Below are 20,930 nucleotides of genomic sequence, written 5' to 3' on the forward strand. Positions count from 1 at the left end.
TTCTGGTTCTGGACATGCTACAGAGCTGAAACTTCACAGGTACACTTTTTAGACCCCCCAGACACTAAATACAAAGAAATCTCATTTTTTTTTTCAAGAATTTTTTCAATAATTGGCTCTCTATCAAAAATGACAATTTTTAAGAACTTTTTTCCGTGTGATTAATAGTCCCTGGGGCATGACCCAGAACCCTAGGCTCTTTTTAGGGGCATTTATTGGGTTTTAGGGCCTCAAAATGGTGTTTTTTGATTACCGAAGTTCGGGTCCCATTGATTACAATGGGGTTCTGAAATCCGGGCCAAACTTTCTGGAAGTTCGGGTGTTCTGGTCGAACTGAACTTTTCAAAAGTTCGATCATCCCTAATTGCAACTGGTGCAAGCTTTTTGTGTAAGTGACAGAAGAAATCTTTTAGAGTTCTGTCAAATGCTCCTAGACAACATGGAGGACACCAGATTCTTACCAGTTATTTTTTTTTAACAGTGTGGTTGATTTTTAGTGATGAAGTAACGTTTCATCTAAGTAGTAAAGTTTGGTGTCACAAAGTTTGTATATGGGGACTTGGGAAGCCACAGGAACTTGTACAGCATGAGCGAGATTCACCAAAAATCAATTTGCTGTGAGCGGGAAACACTGTTATGGGCAGTTATGGGATATTGCTATCTTGAAACGCTGAAGGACTGGCTTTTCCCACAACCTAATGAAGAATCTAAAGATTTTATCTTTCAGCAAGTCAGAGCACCGTCACATTTGCACAACCAAGTTTGTCGATTTTTAAGTAAAAAATTGCCTCAATGTTGGATAGGTCTCAGGGGACCCCAAGACTTGGCACTACACTCTTGGCCCCCAAGATCTTCAGATATTACACCCTGTGACTTTTTCTTGTGGGGATATGTAAAACGTGTTTATGTTCCACCATTACCTGCTGACTTGGATGAGCTCAAAAACAGAATCATGGCTGCAGTAACTTCTGTGGAAGAAGACACTCTCCGATGCGTTGGGGATGAATTCAGCTATCGTCTTGGTGTTATCCGTGCAGCAGGTGGAGGGCACATACAGCATTTATAACATGGTGAGGGAAACTTCAGGATTTACTTGATAGTTTGTAATTTGTTATGTAACTGCAACACATTTTCATTATAAAATATAACTGTTTGAAACCCACTGACCATTTTTCTTAATGACCTGGGATGAGCATGCTGAAGAGTGCTTTGTGTCTGTCAGTGTTTTTCAACTTATTTCTTTCACAGCACCCCAGCCTAAAATGTAATCCCCTATCACATCAGAAGCTCCTCCCTTCACCTCAGAGTCCTCCCTCCTTCCCATCTGTTTACATCAGAGTCCTCACCCCTCCATTCCTTTCACTTCAGAGTCCTCAAGCCCCGCCCATTTTTCTCATCATAGCCTTCAATCCTTTCCTTCTTTACATCAGAGTCCTAAGTACCTCCCTATCTTTTCACAAGGGAATCCTACCTCCCAATCTTCACCACATCGTGACTGTGAAAGCATGGCAGTTGGTGGAAGGCAAAGCAGGATAAACGAAAGCAGACTTCAGTTCGCTTCTTAATGCTGGGGCTTCCCTGCAAGCCACCCACCATGGATTAGTGTCATGTGTTTCCATGGTACTGATTGCTGGATGTCCTGCACCATGGCAACACCTGTCACTGTGCACAAATTCCAGACGCAGACTGGCACAGCCGACGAACCAAGATGGTGCCCTGGTGGAGAAACATCGGTCTATGTTCACTAGGAGCAACCAGGACTACTGGAAGTGACGCAATGACGCAATGACGCTCAAGTCCCGCCCTACACGTTTCATCAGAGTGACGACATCAGGAAGTGACCTTCCTGCCATCAGGACAGGATTTTCATCAATGAAACTTGTAGGCGCCCAAAGCATCACTCTTCTGCTAGGATCACTTCTTTTTACTTACTTAAACCTGGCTTAGGATAGTTTACAGTATGTGTTGAGTATATTTCCGCAAATCAGAAAAAGGTAGCCTGACCTCAGCATAACTCACCCAGGTAAAATGGTAAGCAAGTAAAAGCAGCCTCAACTCGATTCATCCAGACCACAACTCCAACATGTTTTACCCTGCCCCCCAGGGCTTAATCATGGAGATGAGGGTCTTCTGGTGGTAGGGGAATAAATACCATCATCAGCCACCTAAATATTGATGTGGATAAACCCCTTAAAAAATGTAAAGGGGCTAGTAAATGAAAAAAATAGTATATTTCTGATGATGGACAAAAGTTGTGAGGCAGGTATGATACAGAAGAAAACAACCAGTTTGCCTCTGGTGCCTATGGGCACAAACCTGTTATGCCAAATGGTGAATACAGCCCTAAATGTCATAGTCTATCATAAAGAACATTGTTTTACCATAGCATAGATGTTACTGTGACCATTGCAAATTTATAGTCGGAATGGTACAATAAGCAAAGAGAAGAAAGATTAATGAAAACCTGATTTATTTTATTGTCATTCAATAATAGGCAAAAAAAGTGCAATCACAGTTTAAAAGGAACTCCAGTTACAAAAGAAGAACAGTCCTTGCCTTACTCTGTTCAGCCAGTCCAATGTTCTGTCAGTGCGCATTGTAGCTGCTATATCCTGAAATCTTCAGTCTTTCATTTCTGAAGTTCTATTGTTATAGGGTCCGAATTAAAAACTCCAAGCTGCCGATTTAACACTGTAAATATGACTTTGTCAGTGACCTATATTTCATCTGAATTTTCAGCTAGTATGTAGGGCTTGCTGGGTATTAAATGCAGAATAGGATTCCGAGTGACATACACATACAACTAAACTGTGGGTTTGCATTTGTGTATAATTATTGAAGACCCTTCATCAGAGCTTACTTCTAGAACCACTTCAGCTCCAGAAGGTTTTACCCCCCTTCAGGACCAGGCCATTTTTTGTCACAACACTATTTTAACTGACAATTGCGCGGTCATGCAACGCTGTACCCAAACAAAATGTATGCAATTTTTTTCACACAAATAGAGCTTTCTTATTGTGGTATTTGAGCATCTCTGAGTTTTTTTATTTTTTATTACGGTATGTAAATGAAAAAAGACGGACAATTTTGAAAAGAAAAACAATATTTTTTACTTTCTGCTATAAAACATATCCTATTAAAAAAATATATATATATATATATATATATATATATATCAAATCTCCTAATAGATTTAGACCAAAATGTATTCTGCTACGTCTTTGGTAAAAAAAAATCCTAATAAGTGTATATTGATTGGTTTGCATGAAAGTTATAGCGCCTACAAACTATGTTTATTTTTTTTATACTAGTAATGGTGGTGGTCAACAACTTATAGCAGGATGGAACGCAATCTGAAAAGAACCGACACTTTGTGGAAACTAACTGCCACTGACATCATTACAGTGATTGGTGCTAATAATATGCACTGTCACTGTACTAATGACACTGGGCAGGACGGGGTAACATCTAGGGCAATTAAGGGGCTAAATATGTGCCTAACAAGTGTTTATGTGTGTACTGTGTGCTGATTTTACTAGGGATCTAGTTGTTTTCCTTCCCTGCTTAGCAGGGAAGGAAAACAACTAGATCCCCTGTCACTGAACACAGTTCTGTTCTGTTTACACTTACAGAGCTGTGTTCTGTGAAGCTCAGAGCCGATTGCTGGCAGCCAATCACTGGCTTACAGAGCTGTGTTCTGTGAAGCTCAGAGCCGATTGCTGGCAGCCAATCACTGGCTGGGACCAAGTGATCGGCACTCGCTGTGACGAATCACAGCAAAGCCGGGCGGGCACGCAAACATGCGCCCCCTAGCCGTAGGTGCAGAATTTATATAGATACATGATTCTGCACAGCCAGCCCACGCTGTCGCAGAATATGTACAGTGTGCGTTCAATAAGTAAATAAGGTTTTTTACTAGGGTGGGCATCCGCTTTGTTCAGCTCTTTTAGGCTAGCCATACACAGACTGATGCTTCAAAATATTAGATCAAAAGTCTGTCAAATTTTTGAACATTGATTATAGGCAATTCAAGGCTAGCACTAAGTTTTGCAACCATATTTACATCTCATACATTATTAGAGCGATCCTTCCCTTTGAGGTGCCCCCGTCCTCCATTCATAAAAGCAGTACTATAGCTTTTGTCAATGAAATGAATGGATGAAATGAATGAAATGGATAAACCTGGCCAAAGTTCGATCCATCTATGGGCAGGCGATGACGATCCATCCATCAACTTCAGTATAACAAGCCTGTCCGTTTTTTTTTTATTTTTTTTGCTGGATCACTATCGGTGGCTATAACCGTGCAAATCATTGTATTCTGACGATGGTGAAGGCTCCCCTACACTGACTGTGTTGATGGAGGAATAGAGCAACTGCATTGCATGGGAGGCAAAGCAGGTGAAACACAAGCAGACTTGCATTATGTATTACCTGCCTTAGAGACCAGCCAGGAGCACAAGGGCCATTTTGTATTATGTAGTGTCCATTGTACTGAAAAAAAACCCCCCAAAACAAACAATTTTATCTTGCTTTGCCCCCGGTAAGGAGATTCCTTCTCACTTCCTGTCTATTTGATGGGTGTCAGAAAGAACATGAATGCAAAAATGTCACATTCTATTTGATGGGTGTCAGACAAAACAGGAAGTGAGGTGAGATCCTTCAAACGGGACATAGGAAAAATAGTAACGTGCAAAGTCTATGTTAGAATCTTATTGGCTGTGTCCTTATATCTTCAAGAAGGATATTCTCTTCACTTCTACCTGTGTGGAAGGTCTCAAAATGAATGATGTAAAAGCAAAAAAAAAAAAAAAAAAAACAACCACAGTGTCTGACAAATAAGCATGTCTAATGGGAAAAGAAAAACAAAATGTCCAGTACCTGCTGAATCCTACAGGTCACAACTCTCCCTTTGTAAATACTAGGAACACTGCCAGATCTAAATAGGTAATCAGGTCTAACCTATGTCACTGAGCGGACAATTACTACAACAGAGCTTGGAAAGATGTCCTCAGTACCCCCGTGTGTTCAGAGAACGCTCACAGTATTTTCTTGTAATTGTTGCCTTCCAGGCTCATTGTTTGTTGTAGGCCATAGTGGGTGAAAGAGCACTTGTCATTTGTTTAGAACTACTGCCAGTCCTCCATCTACAGCATAGAAATGCTGGGCATTGCACTGCAGTGCATCTCAAGTTGATTATGGGATAGCAGGCAGGACTTTATTCTATAACTTTAATAACTTAAACTAAAATAAAAGAGACTGACAACACCATTTGGAAAAATAAAGGCCGCGGCCGTTTTAATACTTGTATTAAAATTTGTTAACATAAACTCAAATAACTTTAACCCGATCACTGAGATCCAGGTTACCAACAAATTATCATATCAAAAGCAAATTATCCAAACATACTCAAACCAATAAAAGGGGTAATACCACAATAAAAAAGTCCCTCTTTGCACCACGCAAAGATGACCCAACAAGTATAAACTGGCCGCGACAGCCAAGGGGAGGGGAGGGAGGGGAACAAAACTTCTTATCTTGACACGACGTTCTTCTTGAGGTAAGTGGCGCTCCAGGAGCCGAGCCCCCCTTTAAATAGATCCTGGGCAGGCTCAAGGGTGGGAAGGAAAACAAGAAAGAACCAGTTTAAATGTTATTCTTCCTAGCTACAGAATAAGCCCCACAGTGATTGGGGCTTATTCTGACCATACACTGGCTAGCCCATTTAAATCTGCCTAGTAACCTACTGTAATGACTTAAAGGATAGTTATCTTTACAAAAAGCCTGCCGCCATCCCATCTAGAAAAAGGGGCTCATTTGAACCCCTTTTTCTTTACATGGGATAGCAGGCAGGACTTTATTCTATAACTTTAATAACTTAAACTAAAATAAAAGAGACTGACAACACCATTTGGAAAAATAAAGGCCGCGGCCGTTTTAATACTTGTATTAAAATTTGTTAACATAAACTCAAATAACTTTAACCCGATCACTGAGATCCAGGTTACCAACAAATTATCATATCAAAAGCAAATTATCCACCAGACAGGAGGCTAAAGCCCTCCTGTCACAACCCCCACAGCGCGGCCTTCTCAACACATGTACCCAGATTGGTATTGAGGATATCAAGTCCGATATCGGAGAGGTGAATGTTGTCAGACCTGTAAAGCCCGGCGATACCACCCTCCAGCTCAAAATGCCGGAAGGACAGAATGCCTGCAGAGCCTAACCACCTGGCTAAGGCTTTGTTGATCCTCCTCCGCACCTTCTCTAACGGTTTAAGGTGCGGGTGTTTGAACCATACAAGCCGGGGAACAACCTCAGAAAATACAATCCGCATACCCGGGTATGCAGTATGTAAATAAACTAAATCATCCCTAATCCTAAAAACTAGATCTAATGACCTAAACTTCCCAATGTCATTTCCCCCCAGATGAATGACCATTACATCGGGGGGGGGAAAGGACCGTTAAAAGCCTGCTAAGCTCGGGTAACAGTTCAGCCCAACACATGCCCCTCTTACTGAACCATTGGACATGATAGAAGCGTGGATCCAAACCAATGTTCTCCGAGTAAACTCGTCTCCTGGCTCTCGCACGGGCCCAATGAACAAAGGAGTGGCCAACGATCCATACAGAGAGGCAGACAGAACCTAAAAATCAACAACAATTGTTAGGACGAATATATGACATATATGCATTCGACTTCCATCTACCAATCGCTTTTAATGCCTGAGCTTTAACCCCCAACCTAGCAGCTTCAGTAGCCGCACCGATCCTGAAGGAATGCGAAGACAGCTGGGAATGCTCCAGGCCCGCAGATTGCAAACATTTGCGCAAAACGGCATTGAATTGGAATTTCGTTAACGCTTTACCCGACTGATGAACAAAAAGAGATCCCGCAAAAGACGACCGTATCGCTAAAAACCTGCGCAACAACAAAACTGGGCACAATGCAGAATTACGGTACTGGTGCAAATAAATCCATTTACCCACGCCCAACTGATCAGTTTCAGAAAAACGCAACAAAATGCCGACGTCTTTCTCGCGAAGGTCAATATCGGACAACAACAAGCCGAAACCGCTATTCGCGTCGTGTACAAGCTCCGAAATCCGCAGGGCACCAAAAAACATTACCGAAAACGCCGCCTTAAAAAGCGCAGATTCATAAGGCGAAAAACAAACACGCTCGGTTGCTAAACAAAGTTGCTCCAAAATATGAGGGGTGATCGCCTCCCTGCCATCAGGGCGCCAGTTTGCCTTCCGATAGCCTTTCAAAGCCTGTCGGACAGCAAAAAAGGCAGAGCAGGGCGGATGATTCTGCAACTTAGCGAAAAAGGAAACACCAGCAAGAAGCTTATTGATATGGGACCAAGAATATTCCTTTGCAAACAAAAAATTCAAAAAAGACAAAACTAGATGTTCTGAAAATTTATCAGGAGATTCACCCATGGAACACAGATGTGCCAACCAAAGATCCCAAGCCGATTGATATCCGGCTAGGGTAGCTGGTGCCAGAGAACCTGCGATATTAAGGGAAACCAGATCTATACAATGCCCCATAGCCGTGCCGGGTAACGACAACCCACCTGATCCGCGTCTGGAAATAGTCGAAAAAATCGCTCCATCTGCAGACGAGACAAAGAATCTGCCAAATCGTTATCCTTACCAGGCACATAAGCGGCCTTTATCCATATGTTCAATTTTAAACAACGGGATACAAGGTACCGCAAAAGATTCACAACAGGAGGAGATTTGGAAGACAAGCAGTTAATGGCAAACATCACCCCTTTGTTATCAGTGCGAAACAAGATGCGCCTATTCTGGAAATGTGAACCCCAAACCTCAAGGGCCACCACGATTGGGAAAAGCTCCAACAGCACGCTATTGCGAGTGTAACCCAATCGCTTCCATCTGTCAGGCCAAGAGTCAGCACACCAATGAGTTCGCCAAATGGCGGCAAAGCCCACCGAGCCCGCTGAATCTGTGGCGAGACAGAAGTCCTGATCGGTGACAAACTCATCTTGCCACACTGCTCTGCCATTAAAATAAATCAAAAACTGCACCCAAACCAGCATATCCTCCTTGACATCAGAGGACAGGCGGACGTGCGCAGTAGGTGATTTAAGACCGGAGATAGCAGCATAGAGCTTCCTGGCAAATAACTTTCCCAGAGGGATAATCCGAGAAGCAAAAGCCAGCAGCCCCAAAAGAGACTGCATCTCCTTCAAAGTAACCTTCTTCTTGCGAATCATAGTCAACAAACAGGATGTCAATTTTTCTACTTTTTCCCGGGGCAACCTAAATTCCATCAAAGCTGAATCTATGTGAATACCTAAAAATTGTACCTCAGTAGATGGCCACTCCGTCTTTTCATGTGCCAAGGGGATCCCGAACTGTTCACAAATGTCAAAAAATGTTTCAAGCAAATGCAAACAGTCGGAAGACCCAGCTTTACCCATGAACAAAAAATCGTCCAAATAATGGACGAGACAAGAAGAACCCGATCTGCTGGACACAACCCATTCTAAAAAAGTGGAAAAACATTCGAAATAAAAACAAGAAAGGGAGCAGCCCATGGGAAGGCACCTATCAAAGAAAAACTGATTCCAAAAGAAAAACCCCAAGGAGTTAAAGGAAGAAGGGTGGACTGGCAGCAGGCGAAAAGCGGATTTTATATCCGTTTTTGCCAGCGATGCCCCCTTTCCCAAACCTCGCAAAATCACCAAGGCATCCTCAAAGGAAGAATATTGCACAGAAGCTTCGTCTTCGCTGATCTCATCATTTAAAGACTCCCCAAAGGGGAATGACAAATGATGGATGAGACGATAGGAATTAGGTTCCCGCTTCTGAACAATACCGAGAGGAGATATGCGAAAACCGGGAAATGGAGGAGATTCAAAAGGGCCAGCAAACCGACCCGCCTGCAACTCCTTACAGATCTTTTCAGCAACCACATCCTCAAGGCAAGCAACAGATTTCAGGTTTTTTACCAGAGTGCAACCCGTGCCCTTAAAAACAGGCAAAAAGAAACCACAAGTGAAACCCTCAATTACCAGCGTGGCCTTCGCCTTGTCGGGGTATTGCAGAAGCCACGGGAGCATTGCGCACAGTTTCACTGGGGTTGTTGCCTTTTGAAAAACCCCCTGCCGGTTGAGAACTCTGCATTCTCTTAAAACACTTGGCAATTGGGTGCGAGCCCGCACAGAATGCACATTCGTGTCTATATCTACAATTCCCAGGCCATTTGCATTGAGAGTCGTTGTAACTGAAACAGACCCCTTTGCGAAAGGAATGGGAAGTAGAAGGCTGCTGAGTAATTGAAGACTGTTGTCTACTAAAAGAAGGCTTCTGGGGCAACAACAGATCCAGCCAAAGGCTGATATCCTTGACACCCCATTTCAAATGTTGCTGCACAGCCAACTTCTGGCGGAAGGCGACATCATAGGAGAACCAAGCCGTCCCACCAAAGTTTTTGTAGGCTTCTAACACGATATCCAAATGCTGGAAAAGACCAACACATTTGGAGGGGTGCTTCTCACAAAGCACAGCCGAATATATAAAAAACGCTTGCAGCCAATTATAAAAATTTTTTGTCACTGGGCGTCTCCGCTCCTCCTCGTCCTTCTTGTCGCCCTTGGAGACAAACTCCTTAGCTGAAGGCAGCAAAGAAAGCATGTCAACATATAGACCACTCCAGATTTTCTCCTTCACAGAATCGGATAGGTGAAAACCCAGAGGGGACATCTCACAAGTCAAAGCCTCCCTGAGGCACACCTCAGGAAGATTCTGAGTCCTGGCCAGGGCGACAGAAGCAGGAGGATCAGCCAGAGGAGAGGCCAAACTGGAAGGCGGATTAGGCACCGCGCTAATTCCTAAAAGGCCACTAGATGGCGCCCACACATCTAAAGGGGAAGATGTCTGCACCCGAGCGTCAGCAGACGCACTAGACACAGCCACTTCCCCCCCCGTTGCGGGCACCGGGCCAAGAACTTGTGGGGCAGTAGATAAAACCTGCCTAAATTCTTTAAGGAAGTCAGACAGAATCGCTGACATTGTAGTAGCAGAGGCCAGAGGAGACACACCCACCCCCCCTCCTGATACCCCCTGCCCGGCCCGCATGTCCCACCCGGCGGGCGCTGCGTCCCGATCCGAAAGGTATGGTACGGCCAAAGGAGGGGAAACCACCTGAGGAGGGAAAAAATTAGCTGCCTCACCTGGCCCCGGGACGGGGGGACGAACTCCATGCTGCTGCTGCACAGGAACCGGGTGCCGTGAAGACGCCGGGGCTTCGACTAGCCCACCGGCGGGGAACGATGCCGAGCTGGATCTTCCCTCGCCACCGGCAACGAGCTGCTCCTTCCGGGCGTCGGGCGGCCCCCTCCGAACGATGGGCGGCTCCCTCCGGGCGACGGACGACTCCCTCTGAGCGACGGACGGCTCCCTCCGGGCGACGGACGGCTCCCTCCGGTCAATGGGCGGCTCCCTTCTGTCGACGGGCGGCACTCCCCGGACGACCAGCGGCTCCTTCCCGACGACGGATGACTCCCTCCGGGCGGCAGGTGGTGAGTAGCGGCGGCGGGGCGCCCTCTTCCTCTTCGCCGGGACGGCCTCTTCACCGCGAGTCTTCGGCGCGCCGCGCCGACCTCTGACCGAAGGACGATCCTCTTCCGCCGGTTCCGGTGTTGAAAATGCCCTCCGACCTCCGACGACATCCGGTACACTTCTTGACCCGGTGACGGCTTCCGGGCGTCCGCTTGACTCGATGACGACATCAGTGCGCAGACTTGACCCGGTGACGACATCCGCTCTACTTGACCCGGCGACGACATCCGCTTCACCGATGGATCCGCCAGAAGACACCGACTCCGGGACGACAGCATCAACGGGCAGAGGCTCCGCCGGACCGGACGACGAGGAAGACATGGCCAGACAGCGCCGGATCCAATCTTCGGAACCCGCTTCCCCGGCCCTCTCGATCAGCTGGCGGATGAGACTCATCTTGTCAGAAGAGCTGGAACAAAACTTCTTATCTTGACACGACGTTCTTCTTGAGGTAAGTGGCGCTCCAGGAGCCGAGCCCCCCTTTAAATAGATCCTGGGCAGGCTCAAGGGCGGGAAGGAAAACAAGAAAGAACCAGTTTAAATGTTATTCTTCCTAGCTACAGAATAAGCCCCACAGTGATTGGGGCTTATTCTGACCATACACTGGCTAGCCCATCTAAATCTGCCTAGTAACCTACTGTAATGACTTAAAGGATAGTTATCTTTACAAAAAGCCTGCCGCCATCCCATCTAGAAAAAGGGGCTCATTTGAACCCCTTTTTCTTTACATTCTCATTACTAAGGTGATGTTTCCAAAGTACCCTGCATGTTATATAGAAAGGAATGACCCCCTCTGCTGAGATGTTCCTCAGCTTGTGGTGTCTCTCAAGGGGGTCGTAGAATGGAGGAGAGGGGGAAATTACACATGATGGACACTTTGTGAATATACAAACCAAACTCTGGATAAGGATAGCACTAGTAATATCGCTACATTCTTAGAAACGTGTTAATAAATAGAAGATGCTACCTGTGTCTACATGACATTTTAGCTGATCTCCAGGCATAAAAACACTCACCTTAATAAATTCTGCACTCGCTACAAGGCATATATTTGTGTCAACCCAATGCTTTTGCAAACTTAGATATTACCTGATTAAAGGAGTAGTGACATACACTAAATTTTCAAAAGTATTGGGACGCCTGCCTTTACACGCACACAAACTTTAATGGCATCCCAGTCTTAGTCAGCAAGGTTCAGTATTGAGGTGGCGCACCATTTTTCCATGTAGCTTGCATAAGGAGGGACCCCTAGTACCCATATTACAGCCATTATACGGCGTTTTGCAATGGGTATCTGTTCATATTTAGGAAGTACCTGGCATCAGCCGTTTGTTCTCTTATACTTTGTTATTGTATGTCTTGTCTCCGTTTTTTGTTGGATGCAATTTACATTTAAGGTGCTGCTATTTTACCACCTTTATTGGGTGATTGCATTTGTCACTAATTAATAAAGTAATAATGTTCGTTATACATTCCTGTGTTCTATTTTTGCCACCTTTATAACTACTTTTACCCGTGTCTATGTGGAGTATATTTTGTTGGCCCGCCCTTTGCAGCTATACCAGCTTCAACTCTTCTGGGAAGGCTGTCCTCAAGGTTTAGGAGTGTGTCTATGGGAATGTTTGACCATTCTTCCAGAAGCCTATTTGTGAGGTTAGGCACTGATGTGGACGAGAAGGCCTGGCTCCCAGTCTCCACTCTAATTCATCCCAAAGGTGTTCTATCGGGTTAAGGTCAGGACTCTGTGCAGGCCAGTCAAGTTCCTCCACCCCAAACTTGAGTATCCATGTCTTTATGGACCTTGCTTTATGCACTGGTGTGCAGTCATGTTGGAACAGGAAGGAGCCATCCCCAAACTCTTCCCACAAAGTTGGGAACTGGAAATTGTCCAAAATGTCTTGCTATGCTGACGCCTTAAGAATTCTCTTCACTGGAATTAAGGGGCCAAGCCCAACCCCTGAAAAACAACCCCAGACCACAATCCCCCCTCCACCAAACGATTTGAACCAGTGCACAAAGCAAGGTCCATAAAGAAATGGATGAGCGAGTTTGGGGGGGAGGAACTTGACTTACCTGTACAGAGTCCTGACCTGAACCTGATAGAACACCTTTGGGATGAATTAGAGCAGAGACTATGAGCCAGGCCTTCTCTTCCAACATCAGTGCCTGACCTCACAAATGTGCTTCTGGAAGAATGGTCAAACATTCCCATAGACACACTCCTAAAACCTTGTGGACAGCCTTTTTAGAAGATTTGAAGCTGTTATAGCTGCAAAGGGTGGGCCAACTCCCTATTGAACCCCACGGACTAAGACCAGGATGCCATTTAAATTCATGTGCATGTAAAGGCAGGCGTTCCACTACTTATAGACAATATAGTGTATTCAATGGGCTGCACATAGCCTGTACAGAGAGGAGAGCTGTAAATGGGGCAAAGATCTTCCCACAGCAGGATGTCTTCAGCAAACTATAGGAGGAGCATACAGAAGACCAATCACCACGCACAAGGAACGAAAGACCCGTCAGTGCTGTTTATTACAGAAAACTCCTGCACAAGGGGAAAGTGTAAGAGTTGTTTTAGGCCCGTTGTACACAGGTGTCAGTGTGTGTAAACCTAAGCAGATTCCCTGCTGAATTGGAACACAACGGGAAGGATGTCACTTTTATGATATCCATCTCAGTTCATTGGTTAGCTCCATTTTAAAAGGAGCTTTCTGAACCCATATCATTACCGGCTGCTGGATGTATATGAATTGCATCCCTTTACATCAGACTGCCTCCAATCCATCACATTTAGGTCAGAAAAACAAAACTAGAAGAGGGTGCAGAGCTTTTCCATTTTTTTTTTTTTGTCCAAACCCTGGTGGTTTCAGAGGCAGGTGGATGTAAATGGACACATCTGCTTACCCATAGACTTATGTAAACACTGACAGGCGTATCTAAATTGGACCACCCGCGTGAAAGGGGCCTTATGTTGGATTACTGCACAGATATGGAAGAAAAACACAAACATCAAGATTCAAGTAACAAAACCCATAGCTCTTGTTTCATATTTGTTCAGCTTTAATTTTTTCTTTGAGGCTCTGTTCAAATATTGGTGTCTCAGATCATGGGAAAAAACTGCGGCAATTCTGCCCGCGATCCTGTATCATTGCAAATCACGGGATGCCCGTGCAATTCCCGTGACTTGCAATGGCACCCCAAACGTGGCTAAATTTGCCGCAATTGTCGCCCGATGAATCGCTGTAAAATCACGCAAACAGAAGCGGGACGCCTGTCGCCAAAATGAAGTTCTTGTACTTTTTTGGGTGACAGGTGTCCCACGTTTCTGTTTATGTGATTTTACTGCGATTTGTCAGGCGACAATTGTGGCAAAATGGCACCGTGTTTGGAGTGCCATTGCAAGTCATGGGAATCGCACGGGCGTCCTGAGCTTTGCAATGATTTGGGATCGCGGCGACTCTGCCTGCGATCCGAGACGCCATTATGTGAACGGACCCTAAGAGTCTGTTGGACTATATGATTTGTTTCTGCATGATTTTAGGGAGTTTGTAAATATGTATTAAAGTAGTATTAACCACTTTACCCCCGCTCACTGTGCCTCTACTGCGGCACAGTGGCTCGTTCCCGTCCAGCGACGTAGACCTACTGGACTCCTCCCCTTGTGGGCGGCGCTCGCTCCGGCTGTATTCAGTCACAGCGGGAGTCGGTCCAGGGGAGGAGCGGCGGTGATCACCGCCGCTCTTCCCCGATCGTCGGGGAATCGAGTTTGGAGATCGGCCCACTTGTGTAAACAAAGCGGGCGGATCTCCTAAGTGACAGACAGGGTCAGATTGCAGGGTTCAGCATAGCTGAACATGCGATCTGTCCCTGTGTCACTCAGTCACCTCCCCCCACACACGTTAGTAAGCACCAGGCATACATTAACCCCTCCCTCCCCAATAAAATTAACCCCTTCCCTGCCAGTGTCATTTTTACAGTAACAGTGCATATTTATAGCACTGATTACTGTAGTAATGTCACTGGTACCCCCAAAAGTGTCAAAAATGTCAGTCAAGGGTCCGATCTGTCCACCGCAATGTCGCAGTCCCGCAAAAAAAAAAATCGCAGATCGCCGCCATTACTCGTTAAAAAAAAAGAAAACACCAAAAATGACAGAAATCTTACCCTTAGTTAAGTAAACGCGATAACTTTTGCGCAAACCAATCAAAATACGCTTATTGTGATTTTTTTTTTTTTTTTTACCAAACATAGGTAGCAGAAAACAAATTGGCCAAAAATTTTAAAAAATTTTGATTTTTACAATTTTCTTTGGGGGGGGGGGGGGGGGAATTTCATATAAAAAATGTGAAAAATATTATTTTTTCAAAATTTTCGCTATTTTTTTGTTTATAGCGCAAAAAGTAAAAATCGCACAGGTGATCAAATACCACCAAAAGGAAGCTCTGTTTGTGGGAAAAAAAGGACGTAAATTTTGTTTGGGTACAGCGTCGCACGCCGCGCAATTGTCAATTAAAGTCGCACAGTGCCGAATCGCAAAAAGTGGCCTTGACGTAAGACAGCAAAATCCTCCGGTGGTAAAGTGGTTAAACTAAAAAAAATGGTAACATATTGCAGTTAATAAATCCTTAGATGTAGCGGCTGCATTAGGTTTTTTTTCCCCCTTTATTACACTTGTTGATCCTCCCAGTAACAGACTTCCTGTTGTAGGGTGTCTGCATTCTGCATAAAGTAGTAGATACCTTTGGACAGCAGCATTGTCAGTCTGAGGGGAGTGTTAGGCCCCTTTCACACAGGGAGTCCGTTCAGATCCGCCTGTCCGTTTTTCAGGTGGATCAGAACGGACACCGCATGCATCTCTATGGGGCATTGGATGTCAGTGGAGACATGTCTGCTGACATCCGCCCGTTCCGTCAAATCCGGATGGATGGAAAACCTATTTTCCATCCGTCTGGCGGATCGGATGAGAAAGGACAGACGGTCCGTTCTTATCTGATTCCCCCATAGAGAACAGCGGGGACCTGACAGCTCTGTCTCCGCACACAGCACGGAGACAGAGCTGCCATCCGCCTGCTCAGCAGATCGGTGGATCGATCCCCCGCTAAGAAAAACTGAGTCTGCCTGGCGGACTCCGTGTGTGAAAGGGGCCTTAAGCTGGGTACACACTATCCAACTTTTGTGGTTAGATTTCCTTCAGATTTACCTTTTCTATGTAGTGCAGGGCCTGCCAGATTGCAAACAAATTGAAAGTGTTTAGGTTTGACCTCATATTATATGGTTTTGGTAAGTCTAAAGGAAAAAGTCTTCAGAAAATCTTATAGTGTGTATGGCCCATTAGACTAGAAGATTTAGATGGACTTGACTAAGGGCTAATTTACACAGAATGGACAGCTGCCGGAGAAGGAAATGTCAGCAGTTTCTTCCAGCTGCAGTAGGGGGCGGTGTGGTGCATGATCCAGCACATCAAACAGCTCCCTTTTCTTTCCACTGAACATTATTTGAAGTGTACAATAGTATATCCTGTATGGTGCTCTGCAATAAAATGCAGCATGTCTGCATTTTAGTGCAGCCCTGGGCTACATTGCAGTGTGAATGGGGCATGCAGAAATCAATTGTCTTCTGTGTTTCCTTGTGGTGATTGCTTTTTTTACAATGCAGTCAAACACCAGTCACTGTATATAGGGTGCATTCACACATTAAAGCTGAACTTCAGCTAACACTTTACAAACAGTTACAGCAACAGTTTTTTTCCTTTTGGGGTAAAGATTTTTTTTTTTTTTTTTTATAAATGAATTAAAGCTGACCATTGTAAGCATCCCTGGTAATATCAAATGGTTTGCCTCTAACTTCTACTTTGTCTGGACAGCTTGGTCTGTAAAAGGAAGTTGGAAATGAAGAGTCCTTTCACACAGACTTTCTGCCCTGCGGACTCCGATCAATCCGCCGATCCCCACTGAGCAGGCAGATAACAGCTCCATCTCCGCTTACTTTGCAGAGACAGAGCTGTCAGAGCCCTGCTCTCCTCTATGGGAGATCGGATGAAAACGGACCGATCCTATCCAATTCCATTCTCCAGACAGATGGAAAATAGGGTTTCCATCTGCCTGGATTTCACAGACCACATCGGATAGCAGCGGGTGTCAGCAGAGATGTCACCACTGACATCCAATGCTCCATAGAGGTACATGGAGCATCCAATCAGGTCCACCTGAAAAACTGACAAGCGGACCTGATCGGAAAGCCCGTGTGAAAGGGGCCTTACAGGTTTACTGGCTGGACTACTAGGTGAAAATAATGGAAACAAGCCTAAAAAAGAAAACAAAATGCAGCCACCACTTCTAAGAATTGGTAAACTGTAATTCAATATATTTTTTTATTTTGGATTAAATACTTTAAATGTTAACACTTCTGAAAACTTACTTGACATTTATAGAGACCCTGTCACCGCTATAGATTTATTGAGTACAGCACGGGAAAAATGTGGGAAAGTTCTCACCATCCATGCTGTTACTTTGGAAAAAATAATGTTTCTTATCAGAGCAAAGTGAATCCATTTAGGTTATGTTGGAATCCACCCATACCAGACGGTCAGAACATACAGGCTTCCCTTGATCATGCCCCACCTTTGACGACACTACTTGCCCAGTGAGTGCAGGTCTCTTTACCACAAATAGATGTTTGTTCACCCTGCTTCCCTAAAATTGTTTTGCCCACCACCTTGCACAGTTTTTCTGTGTTCGGACATTCTCAGCCATTCTTAGGATCATATCAAGAATGGTCACGGAAGTTTTGATTCCAGCATATTTTAAAACAGAGGCTCTAGCGCTATTTATCTACTATTTGGGGGCAAAGAGGTATTAAATGACCCTGTTACTTTGTCCTGCACATGCAATCAGACTCTGAGAAATGCCTCATGGGGTTACATGTAACACTTGTTGCCAGATAATGTTCTAGTGCATAAGTTATCAAATATTGTCCCTCCTTGAGCTATAATCAAACACATGAAATAGTGGTAAACATCGGAAAAACAGTAAAGCTTATTCACCAATATTTTGTACAGAATTACTAAAGGCAGCGCATTTTGCTTTGATAGCAATTACAGATATGATCAAAGACAGCAATTGATAGGTGATTACACCAGAACACACAGAGAAAGGGAATACAATAAGACACGTGGCCACTCACTAAAACTAGAGGAAAAACAGTTTAACCCTAAAATACGTAAGGGGTTCTTTACTGTCAGAGCAGTAAGGATGTGGAATTCTCTTCTGCAAACAGTCGTATCAGCAGGGAGCACCGATAGTTTAAAAAAACTATTAGATGGGCACCTTAACCACTTAAGCCCCGGAAGATTTTTTTACTGCTTGACTTTAACGGACAATTGCGCGGTCGTGCGACGCTGTACCTAAATTAATTTGACGTCCTTTTTTTTTCCCACAAACAGAGCTTTCTTTTGGTGGTATTTGATCACCTGTGCAATTTTTTGATCATGCGCTATAAACAAAAAGAGCGTAAAGTTTGCAAAAATAACAATATTTTTCACATTTTTTTATATGAAATTCCCCCAAAAAAATTTAAAAATCAAAAATTTTTAACATTTTCGGCCAATTTATTTTATGCTACATATGTTTGGTAAAAAAAAAAAAAAAAAAAAAATCGCAAAAAGCGTATTTTAATTGGTTTGCGCAAAAGTTATCGCGTTTACTAACAAAGGGAAAGATTTTTGTCATTTTTGGTGTTTTTTTTTTTTAAACGAGTAAATGGCGGCGATCTGCAATTTTTTTTTTTGCGGGACTGCGACATTGCGGCGGACAGATTGGACCCTTGACTGACATTTTTGACACTTTTGGGGTTACCAGTGACATTACTACAGTAATCAGTGCTATACATATGCACTGTTACTGTAAAAATGACACTGGCAGGGAAGGGGTTAACTGTATTGGAGAGGGAGGGGTTAAGTGTGTCCTAGGGGCGTGCTTCTAACTGTGATTGGACATGGCTACTAGTGTAAAAACAGAGATCAACGGTCCTACATAGTAGAACCGTATGATCTACATTTTTACACAGGGGAGAATGACAGACGGCTTGTTTACATTAGCCACCTGCCTTTCTCCCTTCCCGGCGAACGATTGCGAGTGACCGGTGGACATCGTGTCCGCCGGTCAAACGCACTGACTTCTTAGGGAACGAGCCGGGGCGGGCGCGCACCTCAGCGGGCGCGCGCTCGCCCGCTATTGGCTCACGAGCCGGTGATAGGCTAGTGACGTATATATACGTCACTTTGCCTGGCCGGGGCTGACCACCGCAGTATATGTACTTGCGGCGGTCGGCAAGTGGTTAAAGACCACAACATACATGGGTATACAATGTACGGTTAACAGCAAACACACACACACATCATAGGTTGAACTGGATGGACTGATGTCTTTTTTCAACCTCACAAACTATGTAACACATAGTGGCAGGCATACAGTGACAAGAAAATATGTGAATCCATTTGCATTAACTGGTTTTCTGCAGTAATTTGCCATAAAATGTGATCTGATCCCCATCTAAGTCACAACAATAGATAAAATATGCCTAAATTGATAACACACCAACAACTGTAATTTCTCGTGCCTTTAATTACCACACCAATTAAACAATCACAGTGCTGGAGGAAATAGCAGATGTACCTCAAAGAACTGTCACGTTATGGCCAGACTGCTCTTCCTAATTTCTATGGACAGCATACTGACAGGAAGTTTGCTGAAGACAAGCAGACTAATGCCCCGTACACACGTTCCGATTATCGTACTATAATCGTACGACTAAAGTTTCGCAATTGTTGTATGTTACTAAAATCGAAAGCAACTCTGCCTAAAAACCATCCGACTTTCTTTGTACGATTCACTGACCAGGTGGATTTTTCATAGCTACCTAACGGAAGTGATGTATATACGTCTGAACCCTGCGGATTATTTTACTGTTTCTGATCATGCGTGGTATTTGTCGATCGACTTTTAGCGTACGAATACTGTACTGACAAAACGATTATCGTTCGAGAAGATGTCGTACGACAGAAGTTTTCAGGTTTGTCCCTTCGGATTTTGTTGGACCAACTGTCGTGATCGGCTGTCGAAAGCTGTGTACTAACGATCCGATTATCGTGAGACTAGGTCGAAAGCGAGGTTTGTCGTACGATAATCTGAACGTGTGTATGGGGCATTAGGACATGGATTACTGGAACCAATTCCTGTGGCCTGATGAGAACAAGATAAACTTATTTGGTTCAGATGGTGTCAAGCGTGTGTGGTGGCAACCAGGTGAGGAGTACAAAGACAAGTGTGTCTTGCCTACAGTCAAGCAAGGTGATGGGAGTGTCATGGTCTGGGGTTGCATGAGTGCTGCCGGCACTGGGGAGCTACAGTTCATTGAGGGAACCATGATCACCAACATGTACTGTGACATACTAAAGCAGAGCATAATCCCCTCTCTTCGGAGACTGGGTCGCATGGCAGTATTCCAACATGATAAAGACCCCAAGCACACCTCCAAGATGTCCACTGCCTTGTTAAAGAAGCAGAGGGTAAAGGTGATGGACTGGCTAAGCATGTCTCCAGACCTAAACCCTATTGAACATCTGTAGGGCATCCTCAAACAGAAGATGGAGGAGCGCAAGGTCTTTAACATACACCAGCTCCTTGATTTCATCATGGAGGAGGACTCCAGTGGCAACCTGTAAAGCTCTGGTGAACTCCATGCCCAAGAGGGTTCAGGCAGTGCTGGAAAATAATGGTGGCCACACAAAATATTGACACACATTTTGGGCCCAATTTGGACAGTTTCAGTTAGGGGTGTACTCAATTTTGTTGCCAGCGGTTTAGACATTAAAGGCTGTGTGTGTTGAGTTATTTTGAGGGGACAGCAAATTTACACTGTTATACAAGCTGTACACTCACTACTTTACATTGTAGCAAAGTGTCATTTCTTGAGTGTTGTCACATGAAATGACATAATAAAATATTTACAAAAATGTGAGGGGTGTACTCACTTTTGTGAGATATTGTATGTACAAAACACCTTAGGGGCATGGCTTTCCAAGTGTGTTTAAGGTTATGAGAGTGGTTGCTTATACATTGCTCTGATAGCTATCAGGAGGAAAGATGGTTGCTACACTGTTATCCAGAATCTGGCCTTAGAGGGAGCTACCGCTCTCCAAATAAAATAAAAATAATAATAAATATTGCAGAACGCCTGAAGTCTTCTAAAGAGCACCTTGGCAAAGCACAATGCTTCTGGGAAAGTGTTTTGTGAACTGATGAAACAATGGTTGAATTGTTCGGCA

Source organism: Pelophylax lessonae (genome assembly GCF_965119305.1).
Source record: "Pelophylax lessonae genome assembly, chromosome: 1".
In the NCBI taxonomy this organism is placed as follows: domain Eukaryota; kingdom Metazoa; phylum Chordata; class Amphibia; order Anura; family Ranidae; genus Pelophylax; species Pelophylax lessonae.